Source organism: Parasteatoda tepidariorum, chromosome 2, assembly GCF_982258835.1.
Source record: "Parasteatoda tepidariorum strain Cologne lab strain chromosome 2, Ptep-v5.0, whole genome shotgun sequence".
Lineage (NCBI taxonomy): Eukaryota > Metazoa > Arthropoda > Arachnida > Araneae > Theridiidae > Parasteatoda > Parasteatoda tepidariorum.
Window position 1 is genome coordinate 132,857,471 of NC_141756.1, and position 18,564 is coordinate 132,876,034.

The 18,564-nt window shown below is 26.1% G+C and overlaps 1 long non-coding RNA gene across 3 annotated transcripts; it reads right to left on the minus strand.

Annotated features, from left to right (window-relative positions):
* Positions 1-761: 761 nt before the first annotated feature.
* On the minus strand, positions 762-18,553 carry LOC147816247 (uncharacterized). Of its 3 annotated transcripts, XR_015431937.1 has the most exons (8): positions 18,159-18,553; positions 16,157-16,517; positions 14,853-14,921; positions 14,673-14,779; positions 12,687-12,762; positions 9,450-9,532; positions 7,993-8,052; positions 762-1,963 (listed from the first exon to the last, which is right to left on the minus strand). It is a non-coding gene; the product is annotated as an uncharacterized LOC147816247 (long non-coding RNA). The 3 variants fall into 3 exon arrangements; XR_015431935.1 differs by having other exon boundaries at positions 762-8,052; positions 18,159-18,552; XR_015431936.1 differs by having other exon boundaries at positions 762-8,052; positions 18,249-18,551.
* Positions 18,554-18,564: the final 11 nt, after the last annotated feature.

The following is an 18,564-nucleotide window of genomic DNA, read 5'->3' on the forward strand; positions in this document are numbered from 1 at the left end:
TTGGCCAGCAAAATAAACGTAACCGAAATAGCAACATACATTTCAGAATTTCTTCAAGTAAGGAGATAGAAATTTTGTACCTCCAGAATCACATTATCCTCAAAACTATTATATCTGAATCAGAAAAACGGGAAATTCCGGAATACAGAAATAAATTTCCCTTCTTAAAAAGAGCAGCATATAAAAAAAAGTCGTTTTTTAGTTCCACATATACTTGTGTGAATCATTACTTTTGACAATGAATATCATAAAATCAAAATATGGATCATGACTTAAAGATGAACATCTTGCCGATTGCTTGCAAGCAGGAATTTCATCATATTCTCCCGATTCTGAAGCGCTGGTCAGTGAAATGCAATGCCAAAGATCACATTGACTGTATTTTATATATTTTATAAATAATTTTCATATATTGCTTTGCAAGTTATTTAGTGATCATTTATTTTACACAATATTAATATTAATTATTCATAAATTAAATTAATTTTTAAAATTAAATCTTTTGTGCATTACATGTAGTGTGTATTATTACCTATGTCTACCAACTACAAATTTATCTTAAAAAAATAAATGGTGCCCGCCATTCGACCGATATTCTGGTATTTGCTCTTAGGTACAAAAAGGTTGAGGACCCCTAGCTCAGAGTATTAAGTATTACCAATTTCATTTTTATTAATTTCAAAATTTTTCCTTTTTCACATTACAATAAACAGTAATTTTATGGAAGTTTTGTATGCAACAAATCAAAAAATAAGCTTAACTATTTTCAAAAAACAATTTTATTAAAAAAATATTTACATGTCCGTTAATACAAAAAACGCAAGTATAATTAAAACAAAGTATTCAAAAATATTAAAAAATATATATGTTTTTAACATTAAATGTCAACACTACAGATCAAATTAAAAAATTTACAGATAAAACAATGAACTCATATATTTACAGGATGGTGAACATACTTTTTTATTATTGAGTTTAGCTTACTAAAACTTCAATATAAAAAGTATTTTACGAATTCGAAACGTCTTGCAGCCTTCCTTTAAAAAAATTATAAGACTCTGCTCCATTTCTCAAGATATTCTCAAATTCAGACTTCATTTTCCACCCCCTGATATCGAACCGAAAAATCTCTTTATCAAAGAGTTCTTTGTCAAAAACTGGTTATTTTATCATGATCAAGTAAAGTCTATAAAAATTATTTTGCATTTATTTGATGTATATAGTGCTTGAAAATATTTTTTGAGTACTTAAAAAGTTCTTAAAAGGTGCTTATTTTTTGTTTTAAGATTTGGCTACTAACCTTGTTCATGAACTCTTTACTTTTACAGTTTGAGTACAATTCTCAACCTGAGTTTTTATAGTACAACAGTATGGTTCACACCATTGAAGGAACCATTCCTCAATTTCACAAGACTGATATAGTTAGCTTAGGATGTAATACATCACTTGTAAGATAATGTACCGGGAGAGAACAATTATTAAAATAATTATTTTAATTGCTCTCAGTATACAACCGTAATTTTTGTATGTTGTATAATTATATACATAACGATTTATCATTGTATAATTATTTAATCTGTCTAACCGTGGGAGGTTTTCGTGGTTTTCCTCTACATGTAAATTAAATGCAGGTTAGTTCCACCAAGAAGCTCTCCTTGAAGCAAATTTCTCCCAATACTTGATCCAGGAGTTCCCTTGTCTTCTGGATTAGTTTCAAAATTACAAGGCGACAGAGCTGAACACGAGTAGTTGTAAACCCAAAATTGGGACAATATGTAAAATCACTGTTATTTTATTTCTCCAATGTTGGATGGAATGCAATGAAAAACTACTTATCATTTTGAAAATATTTAACTTGATGAACGTATTTTCCTTGTTTCATCAGTCTTAAAATTAAGTGTTAAAGAAGACAGTTCAATTTACTGGTTTGGAATGGCATCTACTCTATTGGCATCTGCACAAGCTGAAAATGAATATAATAAGAATTATGGTAATTTTCCACTCAAACTTAGTAATAAAATCTCCTGACTTTTCCAGAATTTTCATTAAAATTTAATTAAATTCTGAATTACACTTTTGTTATAAAAGGCAATATTTTGTCAGAAAAAAATACATTTTTGTTCAATTGGCAATAAAACTTAGTTCTTGATAGAAAATTTGCAAAATATCAAATTTTGTAAAAAATAAAATTCAAATAAGCTTAACATGTGGATTTTTAGTGTAGACAATTATATGAATTTTAGACAGAAGCATTATTTTGGACAGAAATTGGAAAGAAAATTTTTTTTTTATGAAGCAATATATTAATAATTATTTAGTCTGCCATCATGCACCCAACTTATGATTAGAAAATAACAAAAAGCTTAAAAAACAAGCTTAATTTTTAAAAACTAAGCATTTTTAACTAATTTGAAACAGGAAATTGTTTAACAAAAATATTTTTCACAAATTAATATTTTTAACAAAATTTAATCATAGCAAAATTTTACAAAGAATAATAAAAATATATGTTAGACATTGGAGCCTCATTGGTTAATAATTGTTATCATCAATTTTAAAATTGATTATTTCTCAGGTTTGTGCAAAGTTTTTTCAAGTTTTGGCCAACACCTGGAACGATTCTTGAAAATAATGATAATTAGCCGATGAGTTGAATAAGTTTCACAAAGTTAATAGTTAGTAAAAGCTTTACTGCAACATGGTTAAACTTTTTTGGATTAAAACTAAAATTATATCATCAATTTGTAAAAACTACTTTTTGTTCAAAAATTTGTTTTAAATTTTTTCTTCAATCTAACAATATTTTCAGTTCTAATACAATATTTTTAATCTTTCTGCATAAATTAAGTTTGGCTTTTAATCAGATGTAAGATTACTTTTTTCTTTAATAATAGATTTATTGATGAACTATGCTACTTTGAGTTTTTAATTTTTTTCAGATTTTGTGCTTAAAATATTGCTTCTATCTATAATTTATATACTTGTGTATTTCAAAATCTACATGGTAAACCATCTACTGAAATGTCATTTTTTACAAAAATAATATATGATATATTTTTGATCAAAAAGTAATTGTAATTTATTGTATACAAAATTATATATTTGATGAGATCTTGCCTCATATTAAAAAAATATATTCTGGAATTTCGAAAAATTTTCCTGGCAAAGCATGGGGATTTTATTTCTGAAATTTGAGTGGGAACCCTGCCACAATAGTTATGAAAAAAAAAGCTTTTTGCATAGTAGCATAAAAAACTTCAAAAACACAATTTCCAAATCACAGATTAAAATTTTATAAAAAATGCAATTTAATAGAAGCATACGTTAAATAAAATATTTTTTTTCTTTTATTAGTTTCAAAATTAGATTAGTTATTTAACTCCCAAATAAAATAATTTCATAATATGAGCCCATTAAAAAAATTTAAAATTTAGTTTAAAATTGTAAATTAATTATTTTTTTTAATTAGATTTTAATATTTTTGATTGAAGTATTACTAATTTTAAATGCAACTAAATGCCATTTCCAAAAATATAAATTTGAATTCAATTCCTCAATTAGGCATTTTAAAAATTCTGTGGTTATTGAATTCAAGTTTTTTTCTTTATAATATTTAAAAGTCCTAAAAATTCTGAAATAAAAAAGTAGGTAGAATATATAAGATACTTCAATCACTTGGTAGAATTATTTGTGGATAGTTCCACACTTCAACAAATCAAATTTTTACAATTTCAAACTGTCTATTAAATCTTAATAGATTAGACAAAAAAGTAAAATTTCTTGGATCTATAGAAAGGTGATACATTTTGTATTTATTAAAACTTTTTAAAAGTTTTGTTGAAAAAATTACAATGTTCAGGTACTTATGTTGATAGGCAATTCAGAAACTAAATTGGCATGAATTTTGTTACTTTTCAATCTATGATATTGAAATATATTCCTGAATAGAAATATTATGCACATTATTATATTTGAAAATATTTGTCCATTTTTGAAGAAAATGTTACGTAAAAGTATGTATAATTAAACAAAAATTGTAACATATATATATATATTTCCAAAAATATAAAATTTTACTTATCATTAAAATTTCTTTACATTCATTTAATTTTTCTTTTAAATATTACCTGTCAGTTTGGAAAAGATGATATATTGGAATATGATACAGAACGCAATAATCTCACTGAACTCAGCTCAGTAGACGCTCATACGGACTCACAAGTATTTCTTCAAACTGACAGTTGGATTGTGGTTAATTGTTAAAATGGGTTGTGGTTGAATGAATTGTGAAAACGTTGTATACAACAATGTGAAAAGTATGTATAAGAAAACCACGTTTTGCATAATACGTGGAAAAAACCGACAGGGTAAAGAAAAAAATCTCCTTTTCCAAAAGGGAAAATTAAGTACTTTTTAAAACACCCTATGGAAAAAGCACCTTAAAAGGCTTTTAAATAACGAAAATCGGAAAAAAGCACCTTTAAGCACTTTTTCAAAACGCTACACACCATGAACAGGGTTAGGCTAGCAACACCTAAAATTAACATATATTAAAGCATCATGATAAGAAAACAAATAATATAGTATTATTGTTTCCCAGTAGATTTCCATAGACTTTAGAAAATATTGATCCTTAAGAAACATTACATCCAAATTTCCTTACACTAGAAGTGGGTTCCCTATTTCGAATGTGAAATCTCAAACTTTTTATTCATCTATTAATATGCACATTTATAACTATTCTCACTAATGATAGAAAAAACAAAGAAATTTAGAACTTGAATAATCAAGACACTTGCAACAAAGCAATGATGTAATTTGATACTCAGATTTATTATAACTTACCTCTATAATTTATTCAGAAAAATATTTTATACATACAGTAGGACCTTGATATGATGATGCTGTCAAATTGGACAGAAACATCATAAATTACAAGAAGTCATTATATCGGAGATATAAAAATTGCCATTATAATTGAAATTCCCATGAAAATGCAAACAAATTTAATTACATTTTGTTATTTTTGTTTGTTTACTCTCATCTTACTGGAAGGCTTGGACCCCTGCTTGCTTTGCTCACCAATCCCCCCAAACGATTCTCGTTCACCATTGTTTACTTCTTCTTAAATGTCAATATTTTGCATAAACACATGGAACATTTTGGTTTCTAAATAAACAATCATTTTAGCTTCATGCAAGAACATTTGCTAACATAACGAAATGGATGAATTGAATTTGTAAAATAATCCTTTTTTCTTTTTGTGCACTACAGCCTATGACAGGCCAAGGGAGTTCCAATAAGTTTTTGCCATCTTGATCTATTCTGTGCCATAGCTTTCCAGTTAGTTATTCCTATTATCTTTAGGTCCTTCTCAACTGCGTCCAGCCACCTAGTCGGTGGACGACCCTTTTTTTTGTACCTTCCGGTTTAAAAATGGTTACTTTTTTACAGAGTTTTGGTCAACAGATCTAAAAAGGTGTTCCAGCCATTAAATAATTGGCCTTAATAGCATGGACTAGGTCTGGGTGTTTATACTTCTTTTTTGAGAGAGAGAGAGAGAGGGATACTTAGAATAATTTTTGGTGCAGTCTATGAGAAAAACAAATGGCGCACCCTTTACAATCATGAGTTATATTATATGAAATAATCCTTTGGACTTTAAAAAAAAAGTTTAGCCAAAAGAACACAGTATATGTGACTCAATCAGAACAGATAAATAAAAAGTAATTTTACTCATTTACAAAATTTATATCAATTCAAATAGAGAAAGGTTATCAGGGGTCTGTCCAGACATATTGTAAAAGGTCCTGTTTTTGTAAAATTGTGAAAAAACTACACATAATTTGTGAATATAAAACTAGCGGTAAGTCATACTCTTTCAACCAGAGTCCTACTTTTGAGAATTTGTGCAAATAGGGTCTTGTTATTGAAAAAATTGCTAAAAGCCTCTTTTAGAAGTTTTTAAATTGCAAATAGATACAAGATTCTGCTCAACAATGGCTGCTACTAAATTAGAGATGCTACATACAAATATTTGATATTTAGCCTATACTGCTCAACATAGAATATTCATTTCGGACGAATAATGGAAACAAAATCACACACATTTTTAATAATTTCATTTGACATACTTTAAATAACACAATTTAGTTATGTATCAATTTTAATGTGTTACACGTTAAGTAAACTTAAACAATTCTTAAATTTATAATATTTTATTTCAAAAATTGCTAGAAATTAATTTCTATTACTTAATAATCTATTAATTAATGTTAAGAATAATTAATTGATTATGAATCATAAATTGATCAATTATTTATCGACAAAAAAAAAAGAAATATCATTTAATAGCATTAAGAATGTGCGCACAATGCTTGTAAAAGTAGAAATATTTTCTTAGAATACTACATTTGGAATTTAAACTTGGGAAAACTTAATTCGTTTTGAATGGTCTTTTTTTTCCCCAGGAAGGGCTTATTCGATTAATAAAACAATAATGAAGATAAACAAATTTGTGAAGGGTCCAATTAAAAGATAAATTATTTTGTGAAGGGTCGGTTAACGGACCCAAATTTCTTCTAAACAGACCCCTGGTTATTAGCACTCTTTAAGTTTTATTTAATATTTTTAAAAATTTCACTGTAAAGATTTATATCTGACAACACATAATCTCTCTCTCTCTTTTGTAATGTTTGATTTATAACTACTCATACGTGAGTTAATAAAGTAACGAAAAATAAATAAAGATTTCGTGGGGAATAAATTTTCTACAACAATAGATAATATTTAAAGTGAAAAAACCTGAAAAAAATCACAAAAAGGCACCTTTTTCTGCAATGACTATGAAACAAATGGGATTTTTTAAATAAAATTATAAATACTGTTCGCTGTCAGAACATTAAATTTTAAATCTGTAGTTGCATTTCAGCAGTTATTTTTTTTTTACTACAAGTTTAACAGTTGCTGAAATTGTAGTAAATTCTCGAAATAACAATAGAATCATACTTTTTTTTCCTTGTACACATTTCTACACGCTTTCTTGGTTTCAAGTTTCTAAGTCTAATACTTTTTGAGCAGAAAAAGCAAAATGTAATGTAAAGCAATGAAAATAAAAAAAAGGTAGAAAAAATTCATACAAAAAGCTTTCAAAATTGAAAGATTCGTGAACAAATTGAAATTTTTAAAAAAAAATCTCCTTGTTAAAATTATAAACAAACACGTGGAAACCTTCTAACATGCCAAATTTTGACTCTATAGTGGCATCCCTGCAGTCTGCAAACGATGGTATTTTTTCCAACAAGCTTAACAAGGAATTTTTTAATGATAATTTTTTTTATTCCATCACAATTCCTGAGCACTTTTCTAAGTATCTTAGTAATTTCAAGTTTTCATGCAGCAAAACAAAATATAATATTATAATGAACACTCAAAAGAGCTGCAGTTTTTATGATATTTTAATAAAGAGAGAATACACAAAGAATTTTCCAACAATTCTAAAATACTTATTCTTTTTTGTTGAAAGATGACATGGTAAGTTGTTGAAACATGGTATTTCAAGGCAATAATATTAGAGGACCCTCTAAATACCATGATTTTTTAACATTATTAATATAGAAGATTAAATAGAACCAAGCTGAAAAGACGCTAAAAGTGAGAAATCGTCATTGACGGGTATATATATATTTAAAACTGTATATACATTTAAAATCTGTTTATAATTCTGTCGACATAAATCTACTAGCACGCTCATTTCCTTCATTTTTCTGCATTTGAGAATTACATGTCTAAGTAATGCATCATGATTACTTAATATTCACATCTCCTCTACAACCTTGGCCACAATTGACGCATTATAATGCGTAAGCAGATTACTCCTGTTATTTACGATAATGACTAGATTTTAAATTTCAAATGAAATCATAAAAAAAAAAGAAAAGTGATAAATAATTACACTGTTATTGTTCACAAATGCAAGTGCAAAATACACACCTAAAGCTTGTGTTCATAATTCAATTATTGGCACTTGGTTTGGAAGAAGGCTACATTCATCTGCAATATAAATTTATACTAAATATCAATTGCAAAAATTTAATTTTAGTTTGTTTAAATTTCAAAATAAAACATCTAATGAAGTACCAAAAACTTTGAATGAGAACTAATTGGGTTCATTAATTTTCTGTTAATAAGAAATAAAATAAAAGATTTTTCATAAAAAAGTAGGTCCAATTTAAATAGAATAGGATATTTAAAATGAAATCAAAGAATAATGAGGGTAATATGAAACATAATGCAAAAACTGCGCAATTTCCAGAATGATAAAAAAGATTTTGTGTTCATTGTTAAGAAATGATCCAATTATTTATACCTGTTACAAACATATTTATAATACATGGCAAGAAAAATAAATAAATAAACATTAAATAAGCTAATGTTTGAACAAGAAAAAGTTTATTTTTGTGCAATGCTCAACTTGTATAATTCTGATAGGATTTAGTTTAAAAAAATACTCAAAACATTAAATACTTTTTATTCATAAGCAGATAAAATAAAAACGGAATTGTTCTTAATAAGAAAAAAAAAAAGGATTTTTTCTGGCCCATACAAAACAAATCCAAAATGAAATTAAAAGTTAAGATTTTTTGCTCATATTACCCTGCATTAAATGTATTCTTAAAACCTTAAAAAATGCAGTAAGGAAAAAAGAAGTAAATTCAATCTAGCCTGCCTTTAAAATCATATTTAAAAATATTTTTCATTACAATTGTTTTGATCGCAAAAATTGTAGTTTTTGATAATTACAATACTATTATAATTTAACTTTTAAAATATTATAAAATATTTTTTTTAAATGTAGTAAATAATTTTTACAGAATAAATATCACTTCATAGATTAGTGGGTATTTCCCTAACGTCTACTCTTTTTTATTATTAATAAAACCTTCGGAAGGTTAAGATAAAATAAAAGAAAAAATATATTTAGCAACCGAAACAAAGAATCAAGCATACATTTAGGACTGGCTTCTCAAAATTTTGGGTGCCAAAAATCAGTTACAAATTACTTCAGATTAGCCTCATTTATTTAAGCTAATATGAAACATGATAATATAAATTCTGTAAAAATATGTTTTTACATAAGTAAAACAAAAACATGAACACCAACATTTTCATTTTGAACAGATTAAACAGTTAAAAATATTAACCCCAAATAACCTAATATTAAAAAATTTATGTGCATATATATTTAATAAATTATTGATGGATTTTTCGACATTCCATTACAAAATTTACATGGGATCCAAAAATTAATTGGATGAAACAATATATTCTGCACTTTGTAACATAACACCTAGTTAATTTTAGCACTGGTTTAATGAATTTACTATTAAAGTATCATTAATTTAATCAGTTCAAATAAAATAACAAATAAAAAGAATTAACATTCATACCTAATAAAGTATCCTCAGGTTCTGAACCATGTGTAATCAAAGTTTTTGTAAACAACAAAAAAGTGACAGAACATCCAAATTATCTAAAATAATAATATAAAACATTTAAAATGCACATAGAAATAAAATATCTAAATTTTTAGTGTACTATAATGCAACAATTTCATATATGAGCAAATGTAATATTTTTACTTTTTAACTGCTTAAGCAAATTTTTTTTTTTTTTTTAAAGTTATATAGCTGCAAGCATTAGAGAAGCAATTATAAGAAGATTATGTGTATTTTTGTTTACAACATAGAAAGGAAATTTTATAGTAGCTAGGGATTTCCTCTTCTTGTTGCAAATCAAGCCAGAAAAATAGGAAATTGGAGCATACTGAAATTTTATAAAGATATGCATATGCAAATACAATTTTATTTCAAGCTAGAAGAAACACATTTTTATTTGTTCAAGTAAAATATTTTAAATCTGTCGCTTCAAAAATTTATTATCAGACTATTGAATAAAAATTAAGTAAAATTGAAACACATAACAATCCATTTTTAATTAGAGAATTTTTAAAGAAAAAAAATGTTACGACGATGGGGCACATTTTATAACTCATATTGCTTCCTTCAGTGGAAACTAAAAAAAGTTGATTTTAAAGATGTCATACAAACAAATTATGCTACTCACAAGACATAAGTTTCATCAAATATTTCAACAAAAAGCAAACACCTTTTAAATGCTTTTTAAGAAATCAAAAATTTTTCTTAAGCACTATATACATTAACAAAATGCAAATAACTTTCAAAGACTTTACATGATCATGATAAAATAACTAGTTTCTGATAAAGAACTCTTTTCTTGATTAAATGAGCCATTATAAAATGATCAATAGATTTTTCAGCTTGATTTCAGAGGGTAAAAAAGAAGCCTGAAATGGAGAATATCTTGCAAAATGCTCCCACATATTACTGTTTTACCACTGTGTTACCACATATTACAATCTACTGTTTTACCTTAACTATATGGAAATGAAATATTTTATGACTGTGGTGTAAATGGCAAATATAAAGTACAAATTTTTATAACTCTATAAATAACTAAGGTTTTCAGAATAAAACATTTAAATTCTCACATTTGTGAGTCCAGCCAGCGAGTGTAGTAAATGATGACTGGTGCATGTTAAACCTGTCAGGTCACAAAGTTCTCCATAACAAATCAATACCCCTGGGGTACTGAATTAGAGATTCTGTGGTTCAGGTCAAAATTCTGTAAAGAAATGAATGGGTTTGCCCTATAAGCAGAAGTGGCAGAATTATTGGCCAACGATGGAAAACAAGAACAATTGCACCAGCTCTGTCTCAATGGCCGACAACAACAAGAATCAACTATATTTGGACAACAGGAGAAATTTAAGAACATTGATTTATAACGGGGGTAATATAAAATGGTATAATAATATCAATTTTATTAAAACATTAAACAGTATATTGTATTAAATTCATAATATTGAGTTCCATAATAATATCAACTATAGCAGTAATCTTAATTACACAAATTTAAGTTGTTTGGACTGTTAAATTATTTGAAACACTTTAAAAATTGAATAATATATTGCGGTTTAATTTCGAAGAAAAGCACAGTACTGCTTAAATTTAAATTATAAGTTTAAGCAGTGAGAAGTTATCAACTGAAATAAAATTAGTTCGAAACAATTCAAAAATTAAAACAAATCTTCAGTATAGTTGACATATTAACACATTAGAAACATTTATTATTTTCTCTCACAAAATCATTCATCAATGAATATGGATATTAGATTATCTGAATCATGCCCACCTGATATAAGACCATTAAAAGTTATAAAGAAAAATAAATAAAAGGTATAATTTTTAAAAAAATAAAATTATTTTAAACAGCCACGGAGGCTCAGGAGATAGAACGCTCGAATCTTCACGAGGTGGATCGGGTTCGAATCCCAGGGGTAGCTGATGATTACGAATTACACACCAGGCTCGCACAGCCCACAGTGCAGATGTAAAATATTCTCAGTAGTAGACAAATCATCGCTAGAGCTTCGGTGACAAAGATAATTGCAAAAATCGAAAGTGACATTCTAAAACCGGTCATAAGTGTGGAAGATCTTCAAGAATTATTCAGATTGAGGGGTTAATCAAAATCGATGACACTGAAGAGAATTTAAATGTATAGAAGAGTACAAAGAAAAAAATAACTAGAACAAAATTTAGAACATCATTAAGAATTTAAACAAAGAACTTGATTCAAATAATTCCTTTCAGGAAGCTAATATTTCTCTAAATAGTCCCAATCAGAGTGACATTCAAACCGTTGAACAGGAAAGCATAAAGTTACCTAAATTAACTGCTCCTAAGTACTGAATGATTAAATGTTTAGAATTGTTTCAATTCTTCAATTAATGAGAACCTCAATTAATATAAGTGGTCATCAAAGGCACTGTAAAAAATTTACATATTTTAGAATTTATAAAAAAATTAATTAATATTACAAATGATCACAATATAAACTAATTGTGAAGTAGGAATTAAAAGTTTAAAAATAATATACAGTTTATCTTCTCTTTTACGCACTTATAAATTGCGTGTTTCCCTGAGCAATGCACAAACAATTTCCCCTTAAAAGTTTTGTATCACTGGTTTATACAAATACAGCTCATAAAGATACTGTAAAAATTAAAAAAACTATGGAGCATTGTAAAATTGTCTTAAATTGTTTTTAATTTATAATTTTATTCTTTTTATTTAATTTTTAATTAAAAAAATTATTCATTTTATAAAAAAAAAAGGTATGCAAGTACTCCATGAAAAAATTTTGCTTTTTAGTCCTGCATTTAGATAAAAATTATTAAATATTTTATAAAATGCATAAATGTTATTCTTTAACAGAGAGCTTTAACTTGGGTTCCCTTGACTTAACAGTTTATCTTTAAGTAATATACGAGGTGATTGTGTAGTAGTATGACAAAGAATGGTAGTGAAGTGTGACAATTTGTGACAAAGAATGGTAGTGAAGTGTGACAATTTCTGACAAAAAGAAAGAGGGAGTTGAAAATTATAATAAAAAAGTGAAATATCAATAATGAACATTGATTTCATGTAGGAATAAAAAGCAACATACGTGAATATAAATTTTATGATAAACTAAATTTTAATTCATAAGAAATGGATAAGAGAGATATATCACAAAAAATTAGAAAACAACTATTATTTTACCTGTAAAATAGCTTCAAAAAGAAAAGTTAATCCATTTCACCACTAGATGCACCAGTCTTCTACCTTCAGGTGTCCACTAAAATTTAGGATATTCTTTATTACAAGCGCGTAATTAATTATAAAGTAAGTGATTTCACAATATACCTACACACACAATGTACATTTACCTATGCCGTGCAAGGTATCTCTATGTATTTACATATTGTATACTTAGAATAGCCTCCCTCCATTAACAAATTTATTTTTTTCTATCAACTGTTTTAGATATAAAATCAAAAATTGCAGTTTTTAAATATTTTATAATATTGATTAAAAAAAACTTTAGATAAATTTTAATATATTTTGTATTTGTAACATCAGTCACAAGGGCTTTTCTTTTTATTTGCCATTTTCTATAGGTCATTTCATTATTTTTTTTAAATGCTTCCTGTTAGTTTAAAGCTTTCTCTAGATTAAATCATAAAAAACCATCCCATTAATGCATATGGATGGAGGAGCATTTTAAAATAAGACACATTACTAATGTCCTTCCAATGTAATTTATCAATGAAAAAATTTCAAAAATAAGAAAACATATCAAAATGTAACACCAGTCACCATAGAATTGCCCATTTATGTACATACAATAACATGCATAGGTATTAGTGTGTACAATGTATTTGCATAACTATGTTTGCACATATATCCTTAAAAGTATCCATTTAATATACCTAACAATAGCATTCATTTTAATATGCAATATATGCATTGTGTAGAAATCAATTACCAACAATCCTGATTAAAATGTAATTAAACCTACGTGAAATTAGGATTGCATTACTGAAATTATTGTATTTTATAATTACTTGTATTAAAGATAATTGGTTATAATAAGTTTATAATTACTGAGAGTTATGATTTCTCCTAAACTCAAATTATGATAACAGGAAGTGCTGATTACTTGCAATTATAGATTTTGATTACTTGTAATTGTGATTATCTGTAACCACTTTTTGTTATGATTATAAGCAATGATTACTGCCTGTAATGAGAAATTGTGATAATATTTTATTACTTGATTACAAATAGTTGATAAACATTTAATTATAATCTGTTATTAGTTACATTCATTTCTAATCAATTACTATAATCATCATGCAAGTTTCCATGAAAATGACAAAATATTTGCAATTTGCTTCTCTCATTCAAACATTTAGTCAGAAAAATTAGTTAAGACTGATAAATGTATTATCATGATGAGTGTATTAAGACTGATGAATGTATGAAATCATTAGTTCAAAATATGCATAATGAAAGATGAATAACAACTAAATTTACATATAAATTGTCATTCACAATAAATTTAGTCTAATTTTTCTTTGAGTGATATCAGTGGCGTAGTTTTGGGGGTCAAAACCCCCGCCAAAGTTATATATACATTACTTGATTAATGAAAAATTGAACGGGAATTAGGGGGTAAATATGAAAAAGTTTTCATTATTCATTTTTTATAATTTAAACGTTTAGAATATATGTTAGAAGGAGATAACCCTCCTCGAACATACATTAAAACTACGTACATTGAGTGATCTCTGTAATAAATGCAGAAGAAAGTTATACGAAAATCACAAAAAGAAACTTTTTAAAAGAATCAAATAAAGAAATGTTTTAAAAGATTTAAATAAAGAAACTTTTTAAAACAAAATTAACTGAAGAAACTTGTCACAAAAATCAAATAAAACTAAAAAAAATCAAATAAATCAGAAATATAAACTTTAATTTCACATAGTGAGAAAATGTTTTTAGACAATATGTAATTTAAAAAGTCGAAAACACACAGACTTTTCTGTAACCTGATATTTTGTACTCAATTTTGATTTCTGAAATTTCTTACTCTAAATTAAAATCTGTGAGAACAGAAATGTAGAGTAGCATTCCTGATAAAATTACATATTTCCTCCTTAAAACTATGCTTACAATATCAAAAGTTTATTGCAAATAACTTACTGCCACACAAAATATAGGACATCTCATTTTGTTAGTTGATGTACGCACAAATTTTGTGGTGACTGCATTTATGGGGTTGTCAGGCATACTCAGTGTGGTGGTGTCATCTGAGAAGTAGAAATAATTCAGCAACAAAAAATATAAAAAAAGTTATAAACGATAGTTTGAAGGAATAAATACCTCTGTATAATATGCCGCATCAGGTTGCATTACTCTTCGATCTCTGTAGTCTATCTGCCATACTCGAGCCTTAAAAAGATATACATAATAAAGTATTCATCTAAAAAAAAAAAAATAGATGTAAACATTTTTTAAAAAAATTGAAGGTTTCCTTTTGTTTTTTTGTTTTTGTTAAAATAACAATGTTATTTATTTTAATAAAGAAATTTTTCCTTTCCAAATATCTTTTAAAAGAAAAATTTATAAACATTGCAAAATGAGAATTTTATTCCATATCAACAGCTCTGTGTATACCTAAATTGCGTGTTTTATAAACATTATTTAGAAGGTCATCAAAAATTAGGTACAACATTATTTAGAAGGAAGAAACATTATTTAGAAGGAAGAAAAATTTCACACAAATTAAATAAAGATTTCAAGAGATTAAATGAGATAAATTTGAAAATTGAAGAATCAATGCAAATTAAGTTTATTTTAAAATGAAATCTTTGACAGTAATCTATCAAAAATTAAGTAAATTTCCCTGAAATATTTAACAAAGATATAACTTGTAAAAAAAGCTCATTTACAGGGTTGTAATAAAAAAGAATTTTTTTAGAAACACCAAGTTAACAACTCTGGATAACTAACTAGCAGACAGACATTTGTGTCTTTTTTAATTTTCAGGATCTAATTCAAGATTCTTTATATCTTTTCCTGATTTATTGCTCATGGCAAATCTTATGTGTGTGATCTGGTAATAATAAGTATTAAGAAAAAGAAAATCCTAGCAAATAAATTCTGCAAAATTTGGAAAATATTTTATCTAAAAAAAAAGAAAAGAAAACTGTAGGTCAGATTGTGCAAAACCAACAACCATCTGAATATAGAAGTAACAAGAAAATGGAACAGGCCTATATATATTAGGCCATATTAAACTATAACTATAACTATACATAAACTATATATTATATATATATATATAATATATAAACTATATATTATATATATATATATATAATATAAACTATATATTATATATATATATATATATAATATATAAACTATATATTAAACTATATATTAACAGAACTATATATTAGGTCATATTAAATTATAACAGACTTCTAATTTAATATAACTTATACTGACATAAATTTGAGATTAAATATCTTAAAAATTACAAATTTTCTTCAAAAAATATTTTTACTTTAAGAACCAGTGCATATATGCCAGTAAATATAAGTCATCATTATCTTATTCCAATTTTAAGGTTATATATATACTATATAAATATTGGATCACCGAGTCACATAATTAGGTACCTGTCTATATTTCCCATTAATTAGTTCATAATAACTTTCATCAAAAATATTTTTATCTCATCCATAACTTTAAATATTTCATTCTGAGTTTTTGTTCTTTCTGGCATATAAACAAATTTAATGTTTCTACCAGCAACCCTTGACATTCATCCCCCCCCCCCAAAAAAACAAGTTTCCCTTTTGTTTTAACAAAGCCTTGCAAGTCAAGGACACAAATTGTCAAGAAGGCACTCTTAATGGTGGCTCCATGATGATGTGGACTGCTTTTTCATGTCATGAACTGGGTCCTGTAATTCGATTGCACCACCCATAAATGACTAGAAAAGGTAATCAATTGCAGCCATTCGTTGACATCATGTACCTAAGCAACAATGAAGAAAAAAATAACATTAGTTTAAAAAATCCTTAATTGAATATTAAAAGATTTATAGCAACAGATTTGCAAATGGTAAAAATGTAAATTTTAAATAACAAAAAAAAAAATTGTGTAAATAAACTTATTAATAATTATAACACACAATTACTCAATGATTTTTTATAGAACTTAATTTCATTATTAGAATATCAATTGTTTTTAATCAAATTTTTGAAGGAGTTTGTCCATTTGTTTTTTGGATAAATAAACAATGCTAAAAATCCCTTTAATTCCATCTATTTGATTGAAAATGATATTTAAATAAATTTTTTTAGACACATCAGAATTCCATGTAATTAGTTTATTTATATTAAATTTAAAATCATTCCTTTTATCGTAGAAGTCAACAGGGGTTATGTAGGGTTATGAAAATAATTTTCAAAGACTTTACATGATCGTGATAAAATTACAGATATTCTTCTTTTTTAATACTTTATCTAAAAAACTAAAATTAATACAGGGTTCCCACTCTTTAAACAAAGCAAAATTTAAGCACTTTTGAGGACTTTCTCTTTGAAAAAATTAAGGACTTTAAAAATAGTATGATTGTTTATCATCGAATATACCTTCCCAAAAAAAAATCAAAAAATATTAAAAAACAATTTTATGTCAAAAACATTATTATGTATAATGTAAGCATTGATATAATTGTTATAATTAACAGGGCTTGCCAAAGAATTACCGGGAAATTTTTGCAAAACCGGGTGGTTTTTTTTTGGTTTTTTTTAAATTTCTAGATTGTTAAAAAATGTCATTCAGATTGTAAAAGTTAACGTATGAAACTAATCTGCATTCCATTTTTAATGATTTCATTGAAATTGAATTGTAAAATTAAGTGCAGAAATTAAGATTTGCAATTTTTCTTATGTATATCAAAAGAAAAAAAAAAGAGTAAATAAAGAAATTTGTCTAAAACATTGAAAAAATTAATTCAACAAGTTTTTATCATTCAACAAGTTTCAATTTAAGTACAAGTATCACTACTACAAGGCGCATAGCCAAATTTTTCAACAAAAAAATTTCACCTTTTAAGTACTTTTAAAGCACTCAAAAAATATTTTTAAGCATGATATACATTGACAAAATGTAAAATAATTTTCAAAGACTTTACATGATCGTGATAAAATAACTAGTTTCTGACAAAGAACTCTTTTTTTGATTATATTAGTCATTATAAAATGATCAAGAGATTTATTGGTTCTATAACAGAGGGTGGAAAATGAAGCCTTGTAATATATCATAAAGTAAGATTAATTCCTCAGAGTAAATATTCCTTAACGGAATTGTATAATTTCGAAAATTAAATGTATTAAATCAAAAATAATTCTAAAAACATATTTAATATTAAAAGTGCAAAAATAAGTTAGCTAGAAGTGACAAAAAAATTCGATGTATTCTATCAATTCGAACAAACTAAATGTTTTACATTGTCAAGATAATTATTAATTAGAATTTCCTAAAATTCAAAATTGCAATTATGTATATTTTTATAATTATAATAAGAATTTAAAAGAACATCTTTCAGTTTAGAAAGAGGAATGCTATAATAACAACATTATATACTAAATAAAAACTATATTTTTATACATTAAATAGAGTTACTACTGTAACTGCCAATACAATTTCTTACAGTTCAACTCGAATGTATTATATTATTTAAAAAAAATTTGCACTTGCATATTAGAAATCTTTTCAAATCAAGCGTGAGCTCATAACGATAGGAGCAACTTTTCTGCGGAATCTGTCCCGAGAAGCTGGTCTAAATACTACTTTCTAGGGGACTAAAACCATTAAAAAAACTTCGTAGTAGCTTATAAAAAAGAAGGAACTGTAAAATTAGCTTTTCGTACACAAGTATTTGTTTACTCCCATACAAAGCACTTTTTCTCGTGTTTTTATCTGACTCTCTATAATATTTGAATTTCAAAAGAATAAAACAGCCTTCGCATATAAGTAAGCTACAAGCTGAAAATATTTCTTCCCCACAAGTGTT